Below are 23614 nucleotides of genomic sequence, written 5' to 3' on the forward strand. Positions count from 1 at the left end.
GTTGACTGGGTTAGAAACATCCGAGATTTCGTCGCACTAACAAGTTTCGAAATATGGCGCCTAATAGATGGGGTATTAAGATCCCAGTGGATTTTTAGGTTGGAGTTTTACCATAGCGAACTGGTCATGCGCCGCAGTATCTTGTTTTGAAACACCAAGAGTCGCCGCACTGGCGTCTTCGGAATATAGCACCGGCTTCACAGCCGTAAAGAAACATTGGACGTACAGAGGTACAGATTGCTCTTAATGACATCACTTAGGTGCTTGTTGTGGAGCAGAGGACGCAATGCTGCCACTCTGGCGCTTGCTCGCTGCAATGCCTGGTCTATATTCCATCTCCAGGTTAACATGGGTAACAGTTTCCAACCATGGTAGGTTCCTGTTGCGAATTTTGAGTTGACGAAATCTCAGTACCCTCCTACTAAACTGTAAAACCGGTGTGACTGCGTCAGTGTGAGTAGAGAAAGCGCAAACTATAAACTAGTGTACCTGCTAGTCTGAGGAAGTACTAGTAGTTAGAATAAATCTTACAAGCAAAGCTTCCTGTTCGAGCATTGGCGGCTCGTGGATATCAGCAGTGGGGGGAGCGCCTTACTTTCATAATTCCATAATATATCTCAAGTTCTTCAAACCATGTTATCAAGATACACACTTCGAACACTATACGGTGCATTGCATATGCAATTATTTTGATTATTATTATTATTATTATTATTATTATTATTATTATTATTATTATTATTATTATTAAGCGTGAATGGTCCCTTTCAGAACACACGAAGCTTTATTTATGATTTCGTTCGCCTAGGATCCAGGATGCTTTCATGTGTTGACTAAAGCTCCTCTTCCTTTCTTCCGTCCACTTGGTACATGCTCTTTTTGGTACTTCATTCTCTGGAGTAACTTCCCACTTGCCAATTTTCCTTCTATATATATTTCGATTCAAAATGTCTTCGGGTTGAATTTGTGCGTTCTTCATGTCCGCTTTTGTTTGTATTATTATTATTATTATTATTATTATTATTATTATTATTATTATTATTATTATTATTATTACTGTATTAACATTTGCCTGTTCTTGTCCACGATCGAATTATGTTTACGAATAGTTTCACTGTAGTGATCATTCAAACAAGACACGACACGGACTTTACCAAGCATTTCAGAGTCCCATGGTACTATTGATATCACCCCTGTGGTGATCCATTTATCTCCTTTCCTAGAACGGGAAGGAATGCAGTAAAAGGTTTCTGAGATATCACTTCCATTTATCCGCGCGTTCTTGTTATATACGTCAGACGAATTAATTTGTCTTTGAAAAGCCCTATTTTCATTTTCCTTGGTCTCCGATTTTTTCAATGAGAAGTCTGGTGTCGGCCTACCACACTCCTTCAGTTCGACTTTCTTTTCGATAGAAAGAGAAGAAAACGTTAGTTCTTTAATATGTTCGACGGTAATCATGCTGTACGAAGTGCAAACATAACACTACGCCTACATATACATTCACTCGCATAAGTATTCGTCCATCTGTCCTGTTCATATATTGAACATCAAAAAAGCATTACAAGGCTTCGGGTACGTTCAGAAACAAATACGCAGTGCATATGCATTATATACGTACAATAATACCGGCAGAATATACATCTTGCACGTCAATACTATTTAGTAAATGATAATGAGTGTGGTTGGGCTAGGAAATGGCAACGTAAAAGTATTCGTCCACCTTGTGCACTGGCTTGTAGAACGAACCCAGCATTGAGGAAATGAGACACATCACCAAGCTCAGTCCATCAGTGATACGGACAGTGTCGGTGAGTTAACATCTAGTGCATGCTTTGAGTATAATGGGTAAGATAAGGGAACGAACTGTTTTTGAACGCCAACGAATTATCCAACTCCACCAACTTGGTAATTCGCAACAAGTAATTGCTGAAAAAACCGGAATACCGCAAACTACAGTCGCAAGTATCATTCAGCGATATAAGACCAGTGCAACTGTACTCAACAGAGTAAGACCTGGGCGGCCAAGGAAGCTGACAGCACGCGAAGAGCGAAGCATTATACGCACCGTCCAGAAAAATCCCCATGTGTCTGCACCTGTGCTTCGAACAGAAGTACAAACCTCCACTGGGAAGAACATCAGTACCGACACCGTACGACGTGTGTTACACAGGGCTGGTTTGCAGGGGCGTACAAGTCGGAAGAAGCCCTGGATAAATGAGGTGAACCGTAAGAAGAGGCTGGCGTTTGCCAAACAGTACGTTATGAAGCCACCATAAACGCGTGTTGTTTACGGACGAGAGCAAATTCTGTTTATTTAATTGTTCTGGAAAGCGACGTGTATGGAGAAAGAAAAACGCCGAGCTCTAAAGTCAAAATCTGCAACCAACCGTAAAATATGGAGGAGGTTCCATAATGGTATGGGGGTGTATGTCGGCGGCTGGGGTAGGCAACTGCCATATAATACCTGAACGGATGGATAAGATGGTGTATTTGAATATATTAAAGCAACACTTACCACCCAGCGTAGCAAAATTAGGTCTTAGTACTGGATACTTCTTCCAGCAAGATAATGACCCTAAGCACACTGCTCGGGTTGTTCGGGAATGGCTACTCTAACTCATGTGCTGCAGACACCGCCCCAGTCCCCAGACTTAAACCCCATAGAGCATTTATGGGCGAAATTAAAGTGTGAATTGAGCAAGCAGCGTATTCCCAATAAAGAAGCTCTGAAGCAATCCTTCATGGAAGAATGGCACAAAATAGGCCCGGAAATGACAGAAAAACTGGTGACATCCATGGTGAAACGCCTTCAAGCCGTGATTGATTCCAAAGGACGTTCGACGCGCTTCTGATACTTAGGCAATGACTGAACATTCCTTGAGTTCTTATTGTGGATGAATACTTTTGCAACGTGACTTTCCTGCAAGCAGTGCGATTGTTTTTTATTTATTCCAAATGCCAGCGCTTAGGGTGCTATAAATTATGTCCTCAGCTGTTCAGATGGCAAATAAAACATACTATTACTTGTTTACAATTAACTTCTTTATTGTATTGGTGCTGTGGACTATTGTCCTAACATGACGAACGCGGACGAATACTTATGCGAGTGACTGTAAATCACCTCGTCACAGTCACCTTACGAGATCATTCATCAACACGCAGCTAAATATCGCGCTCTCCAGCGAGTATCGCCAACATGAGTCAAGTGCGAGGAGACAGTAGTTACAGTCGTTACTCGTTTCGTTAGTTAATAATCCTAAAAATTACAAGACTATTTTAAATATATACCGGCACATTTAACTCAGGTAAGTGCCTCAGTAAAATAGTTCCTAGTTTTAGGAGAGAAATGGCACAAAGTGACCCCTGTTAAATAGCAATCAAATCAGCAATGTTTCGGGTAGGTTGGGTGCAACGATAGGCCGCGGCAGAAACGCGCCGGAATCTCCGTTAGAACAGCACATCTCTACTGTGCCTCTGATTGGCTCCTTCAAGGCCAGTCGAGCGAGACTGAGTATTTTGTCCGCTAAGAGAGAGCGCCCTCCTGCGTAGGGCCAGCAGCGCATCGGGCCGCAGTACAGTACAACTCGCGCCCTTGATAATAATAGTAAAATATTTCCCTTGTTAACATTTAAGATTAAAATTCCCTAATTTAATGGAACCCCGTAGGGGGGCGCGCGCCTTAGCGCCTCACAAACGAGCCGCCATTGTGTTGGAGTGTACTTCTCTGTACACCAACCACATCTAATAATTATTAGTGCTGTGTCACATTTATTACACAGTCTTCTCAAATTCTTGAAACAAAAATTCGTAGTATTATGAAAATGACGAGAGTTACTTGTTTATAGCATCCATACTCATGAGCGCGCTCTCAGCGCGGAGAATGTCACTGCTGGAATGCTAGCAACTGTACGGAAGTTTCAGGATATCTCGACGTTGCAAGGTTGCAACAGATTATGGCTCATCGAAATATGCACTGTATGAGAACTCGCGAAACATGCATGTATACATTCGGAAGAAGAAACTATCTAGGGACTAAAGTTCATACGTTGTGTTAAACGCTATTATTTTTACGGTTTATTTGTTAGAGACACGATCATCTTCTCCGATAATTTTTCTGACATTTTTCAGTGTCATAGTAGACACTGTACGAGTCTAAAAGAAGCAGGCTTCTTGGACTTAAAAATTATACGACAGCTTCTTTTAAAAACGCTGCTTTGCCTATCTTCCTGACGGACTCCTCCATAATTACATTTTCTGGTTTGAACGTTTTTCCTGAACTTAGTTACTTATGCCAGTTGGTTCGTATAAAATCAGAAATCATTTTGGCATTAGCTTCTTTGATGAAAACACTAAAGGCATGACTGTGGGTCTCCCCTTTCGACTGCACTTCTTTCTTTACGTCAGACGTACCTTTAAGCTCTGAAGTGACAGGCTGAGTGGCCCAGACGGTTAAGGTGCTGGCTTTCTGAGCCCAAGTTGGCAGGATCGATCCTGGTCCAGTCAGGTGATATTTGAAGGAGCTCAACTACGTCAGTCCCGTGAGGGTAAATTTACTGGCACGTAAAAGAACACCCACGGGACAAAATTCCGGCACCTCGGCGTCTCCGAAAACCGTAAAAGTAGCAAATAGAACGTAAAACTAATATTATTCTTAAACTCTGAAGTTCTTCCCATGGGCATCTCTTTATTAAAACCACACTCATCGACACTGTAAATCCCATCATCGGTATAGGATTCCATCATTAATTTGCAAATCATTTTTAAAGCCTGTATAACCAGCTCATGTTGGGATTTATCTCGAATTTGTCGTGTTGTTGCAACATAATAATGTTATTTTACGGCTTTTGCCTGCTATATTAGTGCTTTTTAAAACTATGCAGCCCAGATGAGCTATTTTTGAACCTGTTTCCGTCAATTTGTAATTCGCGCGCCTTTAATGTGCAATTTGTCTAAGTCATCTTCTTTCACAATTTGATTCACTGCACGCCATTTTAAATATTTTTGAAATGCGCACTTATTAACTGCCCTCCTTATGTCCGTACAATTTTGTTTTCCTGTTAAACAGTTCCCTTCATTTTGCATAACTGTCTTTCACTTGCTAACCATGTAAATTTATCTTTCATTGATGACCACGATCGATGATCATTTTTATTTTTTATGTTTGGGTGTACCCGGAAGCAGCTAATGATTTAAGACTTTCACCTTTCCTGCTGTAGAATGTATCTGCGGTTGTTGTTGCTGGAGGGGGAGCATACAATGGCTGGCTGCTGTGAACTGCTCGACTCGCCTTCAGAAGAATATTTTGTTGATGATTATTCATTTACTTCGCCCTCCTTATCTTCATATTGCTATGGTTCGATCAAGTCACTATCTAGAGGTATTTCTCTTTCCGCGGTTTCTCACACGTAATGTTTTAACAAATCATACACTTAACCAGAAAGCTTTCCTTTCTGTTTCGGAAACACTGGAAGTTTCATAGTCTTCCTCTTTCAACCTGGTAACAACCGTTTGCCTCTGGGCTGATAACCTAAAAGACAATATACTGATAATGCCCAACAGTGTGAGAGAAGTTTAACAGTGTAACAAAGAGCTACTATAGCATATTGAAAAACAAAGTGCTGTCAGTCTGCGCGCTGCTTACCTAGTGCCTGCGTGTATCGAATGAAAAACGTGCTTACCGCTATACTACTGTCGTTCGCAACCCAAGACGCACATTTCTTTTTCCACATCGTATTTTATCACGAATGTTCCTGCTGTAAAAATGCGCACACAGGCATAGTTTGTAAAGATGAATACGGCAGTGTCCAGCCTCCAGAGAAGTCGTAGATGTATAACGCTACCAGTTGTGTCTTTATCATCCCCGCCACGTTTTGAAGAGTATGGAGAGCCCCAGAAAGGAAGGAGGTAAATCTGGGCAACACGATCGTCTAGCTCAACAGTGTCATACAAGATAGAAGGCGACGGAAGGATGGCGCCTTAATGAAGGCACAGCCCCGGCATTTTGTCTGGTGTGAAAATGGGATACTACGGAAAAATCATCTTCTGAGCTGCCGATGGTGGGATTCGAACCTACCATCTTCCAAACGCAAGCGCACAGCTACGCGACCTTAACCGCACGGCCAACTCGCTCGGTGCTTCTCCCTGTCGTCTTTCATCAGACCTCTCTTTGTCAACTCCTGGTCTCTGGTATCTCGATAATATGCTTGCGAGGCGTACAGAGTTTTTTTCTTAATTTTTACGCCATTCGTGACCTTTCCCTTCCTTTTAATAATAATGCTATTGGCTTTACGTTCCACTAACTACTTTTACGGTTTTCGGAGACACCGAGGTGCCGGAATTCAGTGCTACAGGAGTTCTTTCACGTGTCAGTAAATCTACCGACACGAGGCTGTCGTATTTGTGGACCTTCAAATACCACCGAACTGAGCCACTCAGAGTATCATCAAAAGGAAGGGAAACCGGGCTAATTCACTGAAGGGTTAGAACTCTTCCATTTTCATCCTATGTTTAGTGTTAAGTGGGGACGTTATCTAAATTGTATTTTCCCTTAAAACAATCACCCCTACCAATTTTATCACACCTTCAGTCCAAATGCATGTACTGGAGTCCCAGAACAAAACGCCGTAATGATAAATCTGACTGCTATTTTGGCTTACAAACTATTTCTCAAAGATGCAATTATTTAATTCATTTTACGCAATCGGACCCAAAAGACCACGCGCCGCTACTAGCTTCCTCCTCCATCGTGTTCGGTGTCGTTGCCAGATACGACCGGTGCCATTAGCGGCCGCATAATCTGTAACCGTGTCGGATGCGACAGTGTTGACAAATCAATGTAATAATTTACGTCATCATCAAAGATAAAGTAAGCTAAATCAAGACCAGAAAAAATTAGAAAATAAGACAAAAATTTATAGCACTGCTTACGGGGTAGGGAATTTGATTGCTCTTTGTTCTGTTCAAATAGCGAACTACTATAACCGCATACAGTGATGACATTTAATTATGTACACAAAATTAGTCGTCGGGAAATAGCCTATATTAAGTCTTTACGAAGAACAATCCCAACGTAATAATTAATGAGCACATTTCTATGACAAAAGTTTTAATAACAAATGCATTCAGTACTTTACAAACAAAGGTACTGGTAATAGCCTATCTAAAACCAACTCAAGAGATCGTTGTTGAAAGATAAACCAGTGTAACGTGACATCTGAAATGCCATTAATCGAAACATTCCTTCCCCAGAGAAAAAATAGATGGGCCATAAATAACGCACGAGATATTTTAAGGTTAAAACCCTACAAATGTGGAGGCAAATGAACAATCAGGTAATTTACTGAATACTAGAATAACACAAGCAGTTATATTTTAAAAAGAGGATTATTTGTTTTACAGTTACCTGATCTATAAGTACAGCTCTTGGGAATCATCAGGATCAATCCCTGGATTTTCAGGAAACAGAGCAGTATCTTCATAAGTTGCTTTTGAAGAACTTTACCGTGAAGTATCAGCACTAAGTGCAATGCCACTTGAACCACTCCCGTAAGACACGCGTCTCTTCTCTTACTGGCTTAATCTCTAATTGTGGACTACTCCAGTGACATCAACGTCTCATTTTTTCGCCCGGCCGGGTGACGTCTCATCGTTAACTCTCGCACCTCGCCGGCCTCAGACAGCATATCGGCCTGACACCACGAAGGAAGTCGGCCTCCCCACCTCCACCATGTACACCTGCATCGGACGAGATATTCATCCCTCAATCTCCGACTTGATTGAAAAAGAACTGCGCATCCTGGGCGTCCACAGCGCCTCTAGGCTTTTCACCGGCCCCGAACCAGCCACGATGTACTACTGTTTATCTCCGAGGCGGATGATTTCCAGTACATCCTAGACAGAGGAATGAATATCCGTGGCCGTCACTATAGGACCGAGCCTACGCTCCCGTACATCCAGGCTCACCTAACAGACAACGCAACAGCCCTGCCCCCGCCGGAGCCATCACAGCAGCAGACTTTGAGTTGCCCCATCGCTCCAGCAACTACTACTACTACTACTACTACTACTACTACTACTACTACTACTACTACTACTACTACTATCTCCACCACCACCACCACCACCACAACTACATCTGTCCAGATCTTTCCCCCGTCCCGACTACCACTACAGTTATGACCCATCCCTCCCCCAACGTTCCTACAACCACCACAATCATGTCCCACCCTTCCCCTCTTATGACGTTTCCTCTCATCCCCCCTCCCCCTCAACTAAGTCATCAGAATACGCTCCAGCCTCCTGCCGAGGAAAGTACCACTTGTACTCCAGCTAATTCAGCAAGCCTAACATCGTCTCCACCGCCGCCCGATCGCAATAGCACCTACAGCTGCGTCGTGCGAGGAGTGAAACCCAGAATACCAACTGATGCCATAGACCACGAACTCCGCCAGACGGGACCACCCATAAGGAGAGCATTTCGGATCCGCAATGAAGAAGGACCTACCTATCTAGTGAGATTACAACTTCCAACACTCGAAGACACTCAACGCCTCATCAACCAAGCCATCTATCTCTACGGCCGCCACCACCGAATCGAACCGTCTCACTGTCCTCCCCAACCTGCCACCCGCCCTACCACTTCTCGTAGCCGTCCCCCCTCCCCAACCTCCTAGTCCCAATATCCGTTCCTATCCACCCCCACCAAGCTACCCCTTATCGCCACCACCTGCATCTGACCGTCTCCGCCTTCTACTCACATCCCTCGTAAATTTATCTTCCTTCTATCACACCATTGCACTCCACCTACATCCCGCCACCCATGTATAAACCGAAGTGTAGCAACATTATAACAATATTCCAGCAAAACCAAACCAATTGTACAAAATGTAAATTAAGCTAGCAAGTAAAACCAATATACTAATGCAAAATCTCAATAAAGCACTACATAGCCAAGAGGTCGAGACCCCCCCCCCCCACTCAGCCTAGGGGGGTCAACTGAGTAGAAGAGGGGGCGGGGGGTCGATTCCCTCCTCAGCCATTCTCGAAGTGGCTTTCCGTGGTTTCACACTTCTCCTTCAGGCAAATGCCGCGATGGTACCTAACTTAGGGTCACGGCCGTTTTCTTCCCTCTTTCTTGCCTATCCCTTCCAATCTTCCCATTCCCCGAAAGGCCCCTGTTCAGCATAGCAGGTATGCCCGTCTGGGCGAGGTACTGGTCGTCCTCTCCAGCAGTTTCCCCCGACCCAAAGTCTTACGCTCCAGGATACTGCCCTTGAGGCGGTAGAAGTAGAGGTGGGATCCCTCGCTGAGTCCGAGGAGAGTTAATAGAATTAAGAAAGAAAGAATTTAAATGCGGTGCGGCCGGCGACGCCACGTTCATTCGCACTACACCGAGTCTAATGCAGCAACGCAGGAGCCCTTTCTTTTGTTCTCCTCTGCTCCACCATCAAGCTAAATTCACCGAGTCATCACCAACATTCATCCAATTCTTCTGTAGGCATGATAAAATATTCTTTCTTTGCAACGATATTTGATGACGAAAGAACACTGTTCGGAAATGTGAACATCTGTTTTCAGCGTGAAGTAATGAGGTTAAAGTGTTATTTTTGCTCTGCACCAGCATTTATTAAATGTGCTCGTTGTCACGAAATCCTTTCTTACCAATGCTTCTATGAAAAATACCACCGTAATAATGCGTCAAAGTCAAGCGATTCATTGTCTGACGAGCCGTGAAAATTGTGACAATGTAAACAATAATGTAAATATTCATTAATATTGTAAATAGAAAAAACAACAACAAATAATAAAGTACTTGATGTAATCTAAAAAAATTAATATTCTACCAAGTACATTAAATTAAAAGAAATAAGACTCAGGGTCGGATTCGAACTCTGAAACTTCAATTCCCAATGGCTATGCGCTAGGGACTACGCTACGGAGACACGTCGGAAATACCCGCGGGAATAAGACTACAAAAGTTGTTGAGGACAGATTTTAAACGTTAAATTTTGAACAAAATAAGGCTCATTGGCGAAAACGCTCGAACAGGGCTATTTATTATTTTATTTTTTTTTAATTGAAGGGAAAATCCTCAAAATGTGAACACTTTTCCAGAACACCACACGACGACCTCCCCTTGTAAGACTTCGAGAAGGTTGACAAGCTGCTCAACTAAGTGGTATATTCGAGTTGTCAGCGTAAACATGATATGGAATGACATTTACACGAATACGTTTGAGTGGTGCTTTTAAAAGCATGGAAAATCACAATATGAACTTGGAATTAAATAGGACAAAATAAATATTCGTTTATAGGAAGAAGAGTTAGAGATTGGAATAATTTACCTTCGATGTTCAATGTTCGATACATTTCCAAATGTTCTGAAATTATTTCAGAAAAGGCTACGTAAACAACTGACAGGCAATCAACCACTTCGGCGACTACCCTGAAATAAAATTAAATGGCGTATAGCTTGTAGTGCCGGGAGTGTCCGAGGAGAATTCGGCTCGCCAGGTGCAGGTCTTTTGATTTGACGCTCGTAGGCGACCTGTGCGTCGTGATGAGGATGAAATGATGATGAAGACGACACACACCCAGCCCCCGTGCCAGCGAATGATGGTTAAAATTCCCGACCCTGTCGGGAATCGAACCCGGGACCCCTGTGACAAAAGGCCAGCACACTAACCATTTAGCCATGGAACCGGACGGCGACTGCCCTAAATACAGATCAGTGGTGTATGCATGATTGATTGGTCGCTAGCGGTACGATTTTGGCGTGGTCACATCTGGCATATAATCTCGTATTCTATCCATAGCTGTCAATCGCTGTCCGTCCTCTACGGTATATCTGTTGCCGACTGTTGTAGGTCCTCATGGTGGCCAAAACTACATCTATTCTTTGGCCTACAATGGGATTCAAAATGTAGAAGTATCAATGACATGTCCAATGAACCATGTCATTGCACACAAACAGTAAACTGTTAGATCGGTTTTAAGTTAACAGCTCTGTATAATCTTATGAGTTTTCAATATCAATACTGATATGCATTTAAGACCGACGCCCAGGTGGGAGATTCCCTATCTGTTGTTTTCCTAGCCTTTTCTTAAATGATTTCAAAGAAATTGGAAATTTATTGAACTTCTCCCTTGGTAAGTTATTCCAATCTCTAACTCCCCTTCCTATAAATGATTAATTGCACCAATTTGTCCTCTTGAATTCCAACTTTATCTTCATATTGTGATATTCCCTACTTTTAAGGACGCCACTCAAACTTATTCGTCTACTAATGTCATCCCACGCCATCTCTCCGCTGACAGCTCGGAACATACCACTTATAGTCGAGCAGCTCGTCTTCTTTCTCTCAGTTCTTCCCATCCCAAACTTTGCAACATTTTTGTTACAATGGTACAATTATTATTACCGTGCTCTAGACATTACCGGTAATATATAGGTTAATGAGAATAAGTCATCTCCCTGTGGCTCGGATTTCAGGGAAAACTGGAGGTCACGCGGCTATAATCAGGATATCAACTGTCACATAATGCTGCAAGTTATTCGTCCTGCTGAAAGTTTGCTTACTTTATAAGGACACAGAAGTGATAAAAAAAAAAGTGTTTCAAAAGCATCCTTTAAAACATTTATCATCCGCTGAAGCAGTGGCTAACAAGCTATATCTGATTCTTCGTAAATATCACTGCTTGCAGATTATAGCAAGAGATCTTTCCTCTTTCGTCCTTCATTGCCTTTTATTCTGAGCCGGTATAAAGTATTATGCCATTCAGCCCTCTTTCATCCTCATACTGCAAATACTCGGCATACATCAGACCTATAGTTATTAAGACTACTAAATCAATGTAATATTCCTTACGGACAATAAAATGGGGAAAGGTGTTCAGAAAGCAAAACTTTCTTTTTTCTTGTTTGCTATTTGCTTTACGTCGCACCGACACAGATAGGTCTTATGGCGACGATGGGACAGGAAAGACCTAGGAATGGGAAGGAAGCGGCAGTGGCCTCAATTAAGGCACAGCCCCACCATTTGCCTGGTGTGGAAATTGGAAACCACGGAAAACCATCTTCAGGGCTGCCAACAGTGGGATTCGAACCCACTATCTCCTGGATGAGAGCTCACAGTTGCCCGGCCCTAACTGCACGGCCAACTCACCCGGTGAAAACCTATTAATATACCTTAAATAGTGGAAGAAAGTTCCTTTAAGTTACATAATATAACTACGGTTCTAGCACTATTGAATTACAGTTAATCTCCAAACAGAATGTGGTAAGGAAACACATTACGGATTTGTTATTGCATTTGATTCGAGGAACATTTGCACAAACTCATCCGGCAAGACCTTTTAACGCCATGTTCATACCTCCAATCTAATAGAGTAGAGGTGTTTTCTTTAGGATAACTGCAAAATGTAAGACATTTTAACTACAAACACAGGTATAAACTTCGTATATTTCATTCTCGAGAAAGAATTCCCTTATTACTCCACTTAATATTAACATGTTTATCAACATATGCGGAAGTGCATCGCTGATCATATAATCCCTCTTGGCAACAAAGTAAACAACCTTCAAAAGAGGAGTCCACACTTAAAATATATTTGAGAAACAGTATACCGGTACCTGAGATTAAAGAAGAACAATATTCGTCTACTTGTAGCCGGAATGCCCTGTTAAATTGTGACGCTAAACATTTTCAGGAATATAATCAAATGCGATTATCTGAGAAATCTGATCTGATTTATGATAAATTTCACGGTCAAAGAATGGTTCCGTTTATGACTGGTTAATAAAAGCATTTTTATTTGATGTTTAGCATTGCTGCCCACAAAATAGTTGAATTAGTTGTAATAAGCTAGTTTATGAGAACAAATCATTCGGAAGCATTTAATTTTGCATGAAATATTATGGTGAGTGGTGGTGGTGATTATTGTTTTAAGAGGAAATACAACTAGGTAACCATCCTCTATATAACACTAATCAGAGAGAAAATATGGAAAGGATTCGACACTTAGAAACATGAAGGTATCGGCCAAAGAAAGACAAAGGCCACGCAGTACGTGAAAATGAAAGGCTCCCTAGGCCTCGAGTGCTCTAATACCGTCGGGGTCGGAAATGAACAAGAGTTGACCAAGAGAGGTATGGTAGGAGAGATGAAAGTGAGGAGCATGGTACAAGTAAGTGGAAGCACTACCAGGACTCAGCTAAGGGACCCATGGTGACCAAACCACACTCCCAAGTTAAGAGCCCCTAGGGCCCCTTTTAGTCGCCTCTTACGACAGGCACGGGATACCGCGGGTGTTATTCTACCGCGAATGAGATGAAATGTTTGAATATGAATGAACAAGAAGTCGTAATGCTATGGTCCAAATCTGCACATTGCCTTTCCAGTTAAGTCAGAACAAGGGAAGAAGAAACTAAGCATGGCAAGGACGTACGCTCCAATACTTGGCCTGCCCCAGCAGAATTTTTTTTTTTTTTTTTTTTTTTTTTTTTTTTGCTATTTGCTTTACGTCGCACCGACACAGATAGGTCTTATGGCGACGATGGGATAGGGAAGGTTTAGGAATGGGAAGGAAGCGGCCGTGGCTTTAATTAAGGTACAGCCCCAGCATGTGCCTGGTGTGAAAATGGGAAACCACGGAAAACCATCTTCAGGGCTGCCGACAGTGGGCTAACACTAGCATGCGACGTAGGCGGCTGAAGTTTTACGGGCACCATCTGAAAATGGACAACGGCATGCTTACGAAAGTGATATTCTCACTCATCAAAAGTTACAAGACTGGAACCATGTGGCTCAATGATGCACAAATACAGCTTCCGTTGGGATTTCCGGTACAGACATCTCAGACCGCCCGAAGTATTGTAAAATGGTAAACTCGTGGTCTCCTCGAACAAAGGCTGTTCATATTAAGTCTCGCAAACCTCTTTCACAGGAAAGGAAAGAAAAGAAAACTAAGAGCTGGGCTCAAGAGATAGTGGGAACGAAAGCGGGCATCCAAAACGAACTAGTCACAAGCGCTCCGTAGTGGGCTTAAATCACTAATAAAAAATATTGGGCATACGGGCAACGGCAGTAGGGGTTGGGAATATAAATATACGGTAATAAGGCTCTCCCGACTTGAATACATTTTTTCAGTCACCTCCGGGTCCATAAAACAAGTAGGATTTAAGGTAGTTGTTTACTATCACCTACGCACAAGAGGACTGGAAGTGACATCGAAGCAGAAAACGAAGGTCATTAAAAAGTCATTAAAAGTGGAATACCGTCCTGTTCGGAAGAGACTAAAAGTTTACTGTGATGTGTCAGGAAGAGAAGATACAACAATACGACAGAACAATGGCGGGCTCAGCTCGTAATTTGATAGATCTTTGCCACAAATATTTCCTTTATCAACTAGAGGAATGTGCTTAATTCTGAATTCCGAAACTTGTGCCTAGTGCATTTGCGAAATAAATCTGATGCATTATGGTGCCTGGAGAAGTATTCTTGGCGACAGCAATCACTGCCTTTCTTTCTTAACCTGTCTACCCTCCAGGGTTGGTTTTTCCGGTGGCGTACCAGATGCGACCGTCCAACTAGCGACCGCATAATCTGTAACCGTGCCGGATGCGACCGGCGTTGACAAGAAAATTGTCATTGGATAAGCTTTGTCATCATCCAAGATAAGGTAAGCTAAGTCAGAACCAGAAAAGGTTAGAAAAAAAGGCTAAAAATTAAGAACACTGTTTACGGTGTAGGGAATGAAACTGTCTTTGTTCTATTCAACTACTAAACCGCAAACTGTGCACAACATTAATGCAGACTGAATTAGTCATCGGGAAATACAACCTATACAGCTCTTTACGGAGAACAATTCGAACGACTGCATGAAAGGCTTACAAATAATAATGAATGAGTACATTTCTTACGAAAGTTTAAATAAAACATACATTACTTCACACACACACACACGTAATATCTAAACCCCATTCAAGAACTCGTTAAAATATGTCAGTGTAATGTATAATTTGGAATGCCACAAACCGAAGTATTCCTTCCCCAAAGAAAGATGGGTCATAAATAGGCATACGCAAGAGATATTTAAAGGTCAAAATCCTAAAAATTTGGGGGAAATGTACAATCACGTAATCTTCTGCTGAATACTAGAATAACACAAGTTCGGTTATATTTTTAACAAGGATTATTTGTTTTACAGTTAACTGATCTGCAAGTACAGCGCTCGGGGATCATCAGGACCAGTCCCTGGATTTGCGGGAAACAGATATGACAGGGCAGCATCTTCTTCAGTTGCTTTTCAAGAACTTTCCTGTAAAGTACCTGTACGGAGTGCAATGTCATTTCAACAGCAGCTACTGCCCCTACTTTACGTAACACTTTTGGGGGGAACTCGTCTTACAACACGAAATATGGTGATGGGTTTTCGTCTTTTCCTAAAATATGTCCATATATGGAGCTGCGTTTCAGTGTCTGGGAGAAGATACCAAGCGGGTTAGGTCAGTGCGTTGCACCACTACTTACAGCTACTTCGGTAGGTTGCTGGGTTCGAATACCCCGTTGGCCGTCCTCGAAAATGGTTTCTCGTGGTTTCCCATTTTCATCTTCAGAAAAATGCCTTGATGGCACCTTCCTCCAATTTCTAGCCCGTGCAATTACACTCACGGGCAACACCACCACACAACATACATCCTCGGACACTCCTGGCACTAAAAGCCAGATGCTAAAAAATCAATCAATGATTTGTTGTGTCTTCTAGTGAGAAGTGTTGTAGCAGGAATAGGCCCTACAGAGAATAGCTGACATTGGAAACGTCATGGCCATGAGTGAAGCTGGTGGGTCTAGGCCTGATCTTCGTACAGAGGACCGCGTATTATAATTTACTGCAGAGAACCCCCAGCAGGAATACTCGCCAAATGGAGGCAGTGGCAGGAGTGGACCGTCCTACGAACATAACGAGAAGACCGGCAACAACAGTATAATCTGCAGTGTGTTCAGCACTATTGGAGAGACATTATGCAACGCAGATAGCCTTCTGTGAATAGGACCCAAAGACTTCAAGAATCATATTTTGTTCACAAATGAGGTCTCCTTACGAGGAATGGCAGCTTCAGTTTTGACCACACGCATGTGTAGTCGGAGAACAAGCCCCATGCTATGAGACATTCCCACCACAAGGTTCGGTTTTCCCATTAATGTTTGGACAGGGATTTTGGGGAGCATTATCAGAGGATCTGTGATATTACCTCATAGAATGGCTACGCTAGCCAGGTTCTAGGACATTTCGTACCACTTGACCGGCTGATTACCTGCGAAGTGTCAGTTAAATATTTAGGAGAAGACATTCCGTACCACTTGAAAGAGAATGGAAATATTGCGAAGTTGAAACGATTTCCTAATGAATGTACTGTACCGTATTCATTTGTACATCCAGTGCCCACTAATGGCGCAGAAGCCACCGTTCGGTGTGACCACTGCTGATGTTAACCTTCCGTCGGGTGTAACTGACCTGATTGGTGCCTGTGTTAATTTTTATCTCGTATTCGCCATTTGCGGGGAACTAGCTACTTCCACCTTTCAGTAGTTTACTGTTTCCGCGTGACCTTCAAGCCCATATCGGCCAGTTCAACAAAATATTTTTACTTACTTGATAATGAAATAATGCAGTAGTTGATAAATAATCACAATAATAGTAATATTATCCTACTGTCCTCGTTAGGCATATTGCGCCCGAACATAATGTATATCTATTTCTATTGTATTGTTTTATTTCAGGCTTTATACTTCAAAACATCGACTTTCTGTTGATATCTACGTAAACATAAGTGATAAGTATAGTTTAAACGACAATTATTAAAATAATATAGTTCTCTTCAGCAGATGTTGTAAATTACTTTTGTTTCTGCTTTCTAAAGTGTGTCTGATAGGCTCATTACACCTACTGGCGTGGAAATGGAATTCCAATTTCACATCAAGTGGTACGGATTGTCCTGGCGTAAATATTTGGGGATTACGGGAAAACCGTTCGCAGGTAGCTAACGACCTAGGTGGTACAAAATGTCCTCAAAAATCAAGTGGTACGGAATGTCCGGACACCCTCTACCACCACCACCACTACTACTACTAGAGAATGTTCCACTCCACACGCGACGGCATCTGTGGTTGCAACATGATGGAGCACCCCCGCATATTACCAACGCAGTGCGCCGTCACCTGGACGCCGCCTAGCCGCAACGATGGATTGGCCGACAAGAAGTCCCGATCAAAACCCCTTAGATTACTTTTTTGCGGGGTTCATGAAATCTAAGGTACATCGCAGAGAAGTGGAAACTCTGTAAGAGTTTCGGGAATGTGTCTTGGAAGCTGCTCAGAACATCAGTCAAAACAACGAGGTACTGAGGCGGGTTTAAGAGAATTTTCTCCGAAGGTGCCGAGCATGTATTACCGCCAATGGTGTTTCCGAACACGCTGTAACAATGAAAACCATTTCTCACGGCCAATCTGGTCAAGTGCGGTATTCTCTAAAAGGTACATAAACGCTTTGTCGTTGTTTTAATGTTTTTCTATTAAAATGTAAATACGCTTAGAATTTTACTTTTGTGATCATAAGCCACAGGACCTCCATTTTTAAGTGGAATCCGACCCATACGACGAAGCATTTCATTTCGTAAATCCCACACGTATTGGCCGGGAATCAAACCCGGACTGCCTTGGTGGGAAGCGAGCAGTGATGCCACTGGGCTCGTTTCTATTACTCCCCACTTTATCCAGTCTTTACTGCGGGTCAGGGTTTGTAGCAGATTTGGCAGACTTTTACGGCTGGATGTTTTTCTTGACGCCAGCCATTAGAGGATAAATGTTATGTGTTAATGTGGCGATTATTAGAGAGAAAAAATGGAAGGCATCCAACACTGCAAAAAATGAAGATATCGGCGAAAGAAAGACAAGGGCCACGTAGGGCGTGAAAGACTCCCTAGGCCTAGAAACTTGTAATACCGTCGGGGTCGGAAAAGAACAAGAGTTGACCGAGGGGATGGGATAGGATAGATAAAAGTGAGAAGCCTGGTACAAGTAAGTATGAGCAGTGCCAGGACTCAACTCAGTGCCCCGTGGTAGCTAACCCACTCTCCCAAGTTGAGAGCGTCTTACGACAGGCAGGGAATACCCTGGATGTTATTCTACTGTCCCCACCCACAGAGGGATGTGGAGTTAGATAACTTTCTTCTTTAGCATGACATTCTTCCGGTTCATCGATTGTCTGATACTACTAGTATGTAGCGCACTGGTTTATCATAGTATTCCACGCATTTGATCCCTACTCTGAGGCGCTGATTGGAATGAGCAGTGGAATAATGGCATAGGAGTGTTCGCGGCCGTTTGCGGCCTGGTCATTCCAGGTCGGGAACTTTGGATTGTTAGATCGGCAGCATAGCTCTGTTCGTTAAAAATGAGAAAATGTGCCGTTTTCTATTTGACTGAGTATTTCATATGATAATATTGCTTGTAATCGCGACATTCCTACTGACTTCATTGTAATGACCTATGATGATTTCAGTTGGGAAAACCACAAAGACAGCCCTTCTGAGGATGTAAAAAAAGCAGGTGGAGAGTGAGTGCCATTATCATCAAACTGTCCAACTTGACTGACTGGCAGGAGGAAGTTGGCCTGCCATCACAATGAAAACTCCCCAAGTTCATTGTGACTGATAGTAGGCAAGACGACATGCCATTATAATTCCCTAACCCAGTCTTCACATGAGAAAAGACGTATGGTGACTTTCCCGTCGCTTTTCTGGGTAACTTTAAGAACTATGCAACTTAATATAATCTTACCCACAACGTATAGGGTACTTAATCTAGAATTCTGAATATAATGTAGGATTCCGTAGCGAAGCACGGGCACATCAGCCAGTCATATCTAAATTTGTTTCAGAATCTAATAACGCTGTACCGGGGACTCCAAAATTAAGGTTGAAACCCTTTCAGAAAATAATCGATAATGTTTGGTAACAAAACACACGAGTAGAGTTACGAAAACGTTGCAAATCTTGGGCTGGGAAGATTCAGAAGTAAGAAGACGAGGTGCTCGACTAAGCGGGATGTTCCGAGCTGTCGGTGGAGAGATGGCGTAGAATGGCATTAGTAGACGAATCAATTTGAGTGGTGTTTTTAAAAGTAGGAAAGATTGCAATATGAAGATAAAGTTAGAATTCAAGACGACAAATTGGGGCAAATATTCGTTTATAGGACGAGGAGATAGGGATTGGAATAATTTACCAAGGGAGATGTTCAATAAATTTTCTAATTATCTGAAATTATTTATGACTTACGCCTACGTACTTATCGTGTCCTATTAGCGCCGGAAGTGTCCGGGGACGTATTCGGCTCGCCTGATGTAGGTCTTTCTACCTGACACCCACGGGTGGCCTGCGCTTCTCGATGTGAGATTATGATAATGAGGTAGGGAGAGGGTGAAACCCGGAGTTGGCACGAAGCCGACTCCTCTCGAATAACACCAAGGGGTCTGTTCAAAGCTTTACGTCGTCATCCGACGGATGAATCACCATCGACAGCATCATATTCCCTCACTCCATTTGAACAATGCGAAGAGGTTTGGATTTGAATCCAGGCTTTTGACACGCAATCTAGTGATTACAAATTGTATACCACCAACTTTCCTACCCTGCCGGCCTACATTCTAATAGTGAACTTTTTTTCATCCAGGCTAAGTGGTTCAGACGGTTGAGGTGCTGGTCTTCCGACTCCAACTTGGCAGGCTCGATCCTGACCCAGTCCGGTTGATGTTTGAAGGTCAGCTTCGTGTCGGTGGATTCACTGGCACGGGACTAAATTCGTGCACCTCGGCGTCTCCTTAAACCAGAAACATAGTTACTGGGACATAAAGCCAGCAACATTATCATAATTATTTTTTCGTCCAACGACACTCGAACCACGATGTCAGACCTTTATTTTACAAAATACTAAGTTAGTAACTGATAAGCAATCTGCCACTGGGTGGTAGCCCTAAATGCAGATCAACTGTGATTGATGGGTCGCATGAGGCACGATGCTTAACCACTCAGTCGCTAGTGGCACGATAATGGCCGGGTCGCATCAGGCACGGTCGCTTCTGGCACGTAACCGGTTTTTCCGTCGGACTCAGAGAGGGACCCCACCTTTACCGCCTCAAGAGCAGTGTCCTGGAGGGTGAAATATTAGGTCAGGCAATACAAATGGGAGGATGACCCGTACCTCGCCCAGGCGGCCTCATCTGCTATGCTGAACAGGGGCCTTGTGGGGGGCATGGGGAGATTTGAAGGGATAGACAAAGAAAACGGAACGAAGCAGCCGTGGCCTTAAGTTAGGGACCAACCCTAGCATTTGTCTGGAGAAGTGGGAAACCACAGAAAACGGCTGAGGTGGGAATCGAACCCCCTCTACTCACTTGACCTCCCGAGGCTGAGTGGACCCCGTTCCAGCCCTCGTACCACTTTTCAAATTTCGTGGTCAGAGCCGGGAATCAAAACCGGGCCTACGGGGAATGGCAACTAATCACACTAACCACTACACCACAGAGGTGGACAATCACTACCTTAACAATGTAAATAACACTGAGAAAACTCAGGTGAAGCGAAGTGAACAATGGAAGAACTAGTTGGGATTCGACTCTTCAACTCCGTTCTATTTGAACAGAGATCGCTACTGTAAAAACGGCACGCCCCTCCCCCCCACACCGTTTTTTTTTTCAACACTTCGATTTACATAACACAGACACAAGCACTATAAATGCATTCCGTTTACGTTTTAGTTCAGAACGAAGACTTAAAAGTAGATCATAGCATCATCATCATCATCATCATCATCATCTGTTTACCCTCCAGGTTCGGTTTTTCCCTCGGACTTAGCGAGGGATCCCACCTCTACCGCCTCAAGGGCAGTGTCCTGGAGCTTCAGACTCTTGGTCGGGGAATACAACTGGGGAGTATGACCAGTACCTCGCCCAGGCGGCCTCACCTGCTATGCTGAACAGGGAAGAGTGGAAGGGATAGGGAAGGAAGCGGCCGTGGCCGTAAGTTAGGTACCATCCCGGCATTCGCCACCTCTACTCAGTTGACCTCCCGAGGCTGAGTGGACCCCGTTCCAGCCCTCGTACCACTTTTCAAATTTCGTGGCAGAGCCGGGAATCGAACCCGGGCCTCCGGGGGTGGCAGCTAATCACGCTAACCACTACACCACAGAGGCGGACCATAGCATGATCAACGAGAAATAAATCCTTGCTCGTACAAGCACAAGAACATGACATCAATATGGTAACAAATATTCCCACAAGTTTACTGATGCATTCAGGTTCGGCGATAATATCTCGGGCATTTATATATCGAAATATAAAAACTATACAACATGACTATAGGTCGAAGCAATGATTCAAATTTGCATATCTGTATTCACACATGGGGGTGCTTTCCCAGCAAGGTCAGAAAAAAAAATAAGAAGGACGTACGTTCCATCATTTATAAATATCGGGTAGGAAAAATACACGAACAAACGTAGCTAAACATTACTTCAATAAACGCACAGAAAGCAACAAACATCTGAACGTCCCACAAACTAAATTTTTTACGATTTTCGGAGACACCGAGGTGCCAGAATTTTGTCTCACAGGAGTTCTTTTACGTCCCAGTAAATCTAGCGACACAAGGCTGACATATTTGAGCACATTCAAATACCAACGGAACCGAGATCAATAGCTGCAGTCGCTTAAGTGCGGCCAGTATCCAGTATTCGGGAGATAGTAGGTTCGAACCCCACCGTCGGCAGCCCTGAAAATGGTTTTCCGTGGTTTCCTATTTTCACACCAGGCAAATGCTGGGGTTGTACCTTAAGGCCACGGCCGCTTCCTTCCCACTCCTAGCCCTTCCCTGTCCCATCGTCGCCATAAGACCTATCTGTGTCGGTGCGAGGTAAAACAAAAAGAAACCCAATGGACTGAACCAGAATCGAACCTGTTAAGTTACTTAAGAAGCTCTAAATATTAATATAAGCCAATGGTCGTTCAAGGAATAGTGCAAAAGAAATTAAAAGTGCTGTGAAATGTAATTCTACAAAGAATGTACGCTTTCCTTGGAGAAAAGTCAAATATATAGTAGCTGTCAAACTGACTATGAAATGAGTGGATAAGATGTATTTCTACTTTCTCCATTTACTATTTATGTCCTATAAAGAAATCGTTTTCAAATAATTATATAACAACAACCAAACAATATACATAATACTATGTAGTTCTAAACGCGTACCTACCTCAAGGCTACGAAGTAAACTCACGTGCTATTATATAACCATGGAAAAAAAACCTCTTGCAAGCACAGTGAAATTCTAAAGTGAATTTTCTATCAAGAATTACACCTGAGGATGTACCAATCCCCTTAGAACAAGAGGTCTCCTTCGAACACAATCGACATCAATTTTCACTCCAGGTGCAACTCTCACACAGTGAATTACATATTTTAATAAGAAGGAAAAGGTAGCACAACATGACTAAAACACGGCAAATAAAACAAAGCACACTCACCCAGAACAACTCTTCTAAATCATAATCCACAACACACAATCGTTCAGACTGAATTTGCATCACTCATCACACAACACTTACACACACCTCCTTGACAGTAGACCCACACTACTCTACCATTTTAGTTACCCTATCCGGTCTTATTCCACTGCCACCGAGATCACATATCTCACATGCTATGATGGCGATCGAAATGGCATGGCTGTGACTGAGCGCCCGTGTATGTTACTGACATCTAGTGGAGCACCACACAGTTATCACCTCTGGGTATCACCACAGATTCATATACTCGTAGATTGGCAGGGAAACTGAAAGGAGCACAGAATAATAAACTGTCGCCAATGTTCTGCCCGAGGACACGCACGGCCGCCATATTGCTATATCAGAACATTGTAGTCTAGTTACTGAAAACAAATACAGTAGAGCCTTGCAGTAGAAACAATACCTGACACTAAAGGGATTTAGCCTTGTTAAAATGGGAGACAATTCGACGGTGGCGCTCCTAGTGACTTGACCTGAAAAGTAGCGCTAAATTCAAATATCACTGGAAATGCATATACGAAAATTACGTCTAGAAAGAAAGTATTATTGAGATATTAAGGAAGTTGCTAAAGCAATTCTGGATAAATGAATGAAGAATTATTTAAAGACTGAAATTAGACATATAAACAAGATGTGAAATGGACTGCTGTGAAATGGGTTGATCTTTCATTTATGCATTACTTTTTTTTTTTTTTGCTTTAGCATTCCTGCCTGAACTTTTACAGTTAGATTTGTCTTTTTTCTCATTTAAGAAACATTGTATCATCACATTAAGACACTTGTCAATAAAAATATTGGCACATTCCTTACACACATGATGCAATGAATTAACATTTTAAAAGCTGGACAATTTTCCTCTTAACATGAAGCCTGCTAACAGAAAGAAAATCTATAAAATCCTGGCTTTAATCTGAGAAGAGGGATAAAAGAAAGAAAAGTATGAAAATGTTGTCGATAGTGATGCTTTGAGGAATACTTACGTACAATCAGAGTA

General features: G+C 42.8%; 1 protein-coding gene across 3 annotated transcripts in view; it reads right to left on the reverse strand.

Annotated features, from left to right (window-relative positions):
- Positions 1-22709, reverse strand: part of LOC136858128 (beta-1,4-N-acetylgalactosaminyltransferase bre-4) — a 508156-nt gene extending 485447 nt beyond the window's left edge. For all 3 annotated transcript variants that reach the window (XM_067137447.2, XM_067137444.2, XM_067137442.2), the window contains exon 1: positions 22579-22709. The gene's annotated coding sequence lies outside the window, so the exon portion shown is untranslated. The remainder of the gene's footprint in view (positions 1-22578) is intronic.
- Positions 22710-23614: the final 905 nt, after the last annotated feature.

Source organism: Anabrus simplex, chromosome 1 (assembly GCF_040414725.1).
Source record: "Anabrus simplex isolate iqAnaSimp1 chromosome 1, ASM4041472v1, whole genome shotgun sequence".
NCBI classification, from domain to species: domain Eukaryota; kingdom Metazoa; phylum Arthropoda; class Insecta; order Orthoptera; family Tettigoniidae; genus Anabrus; species Anabrus simplex.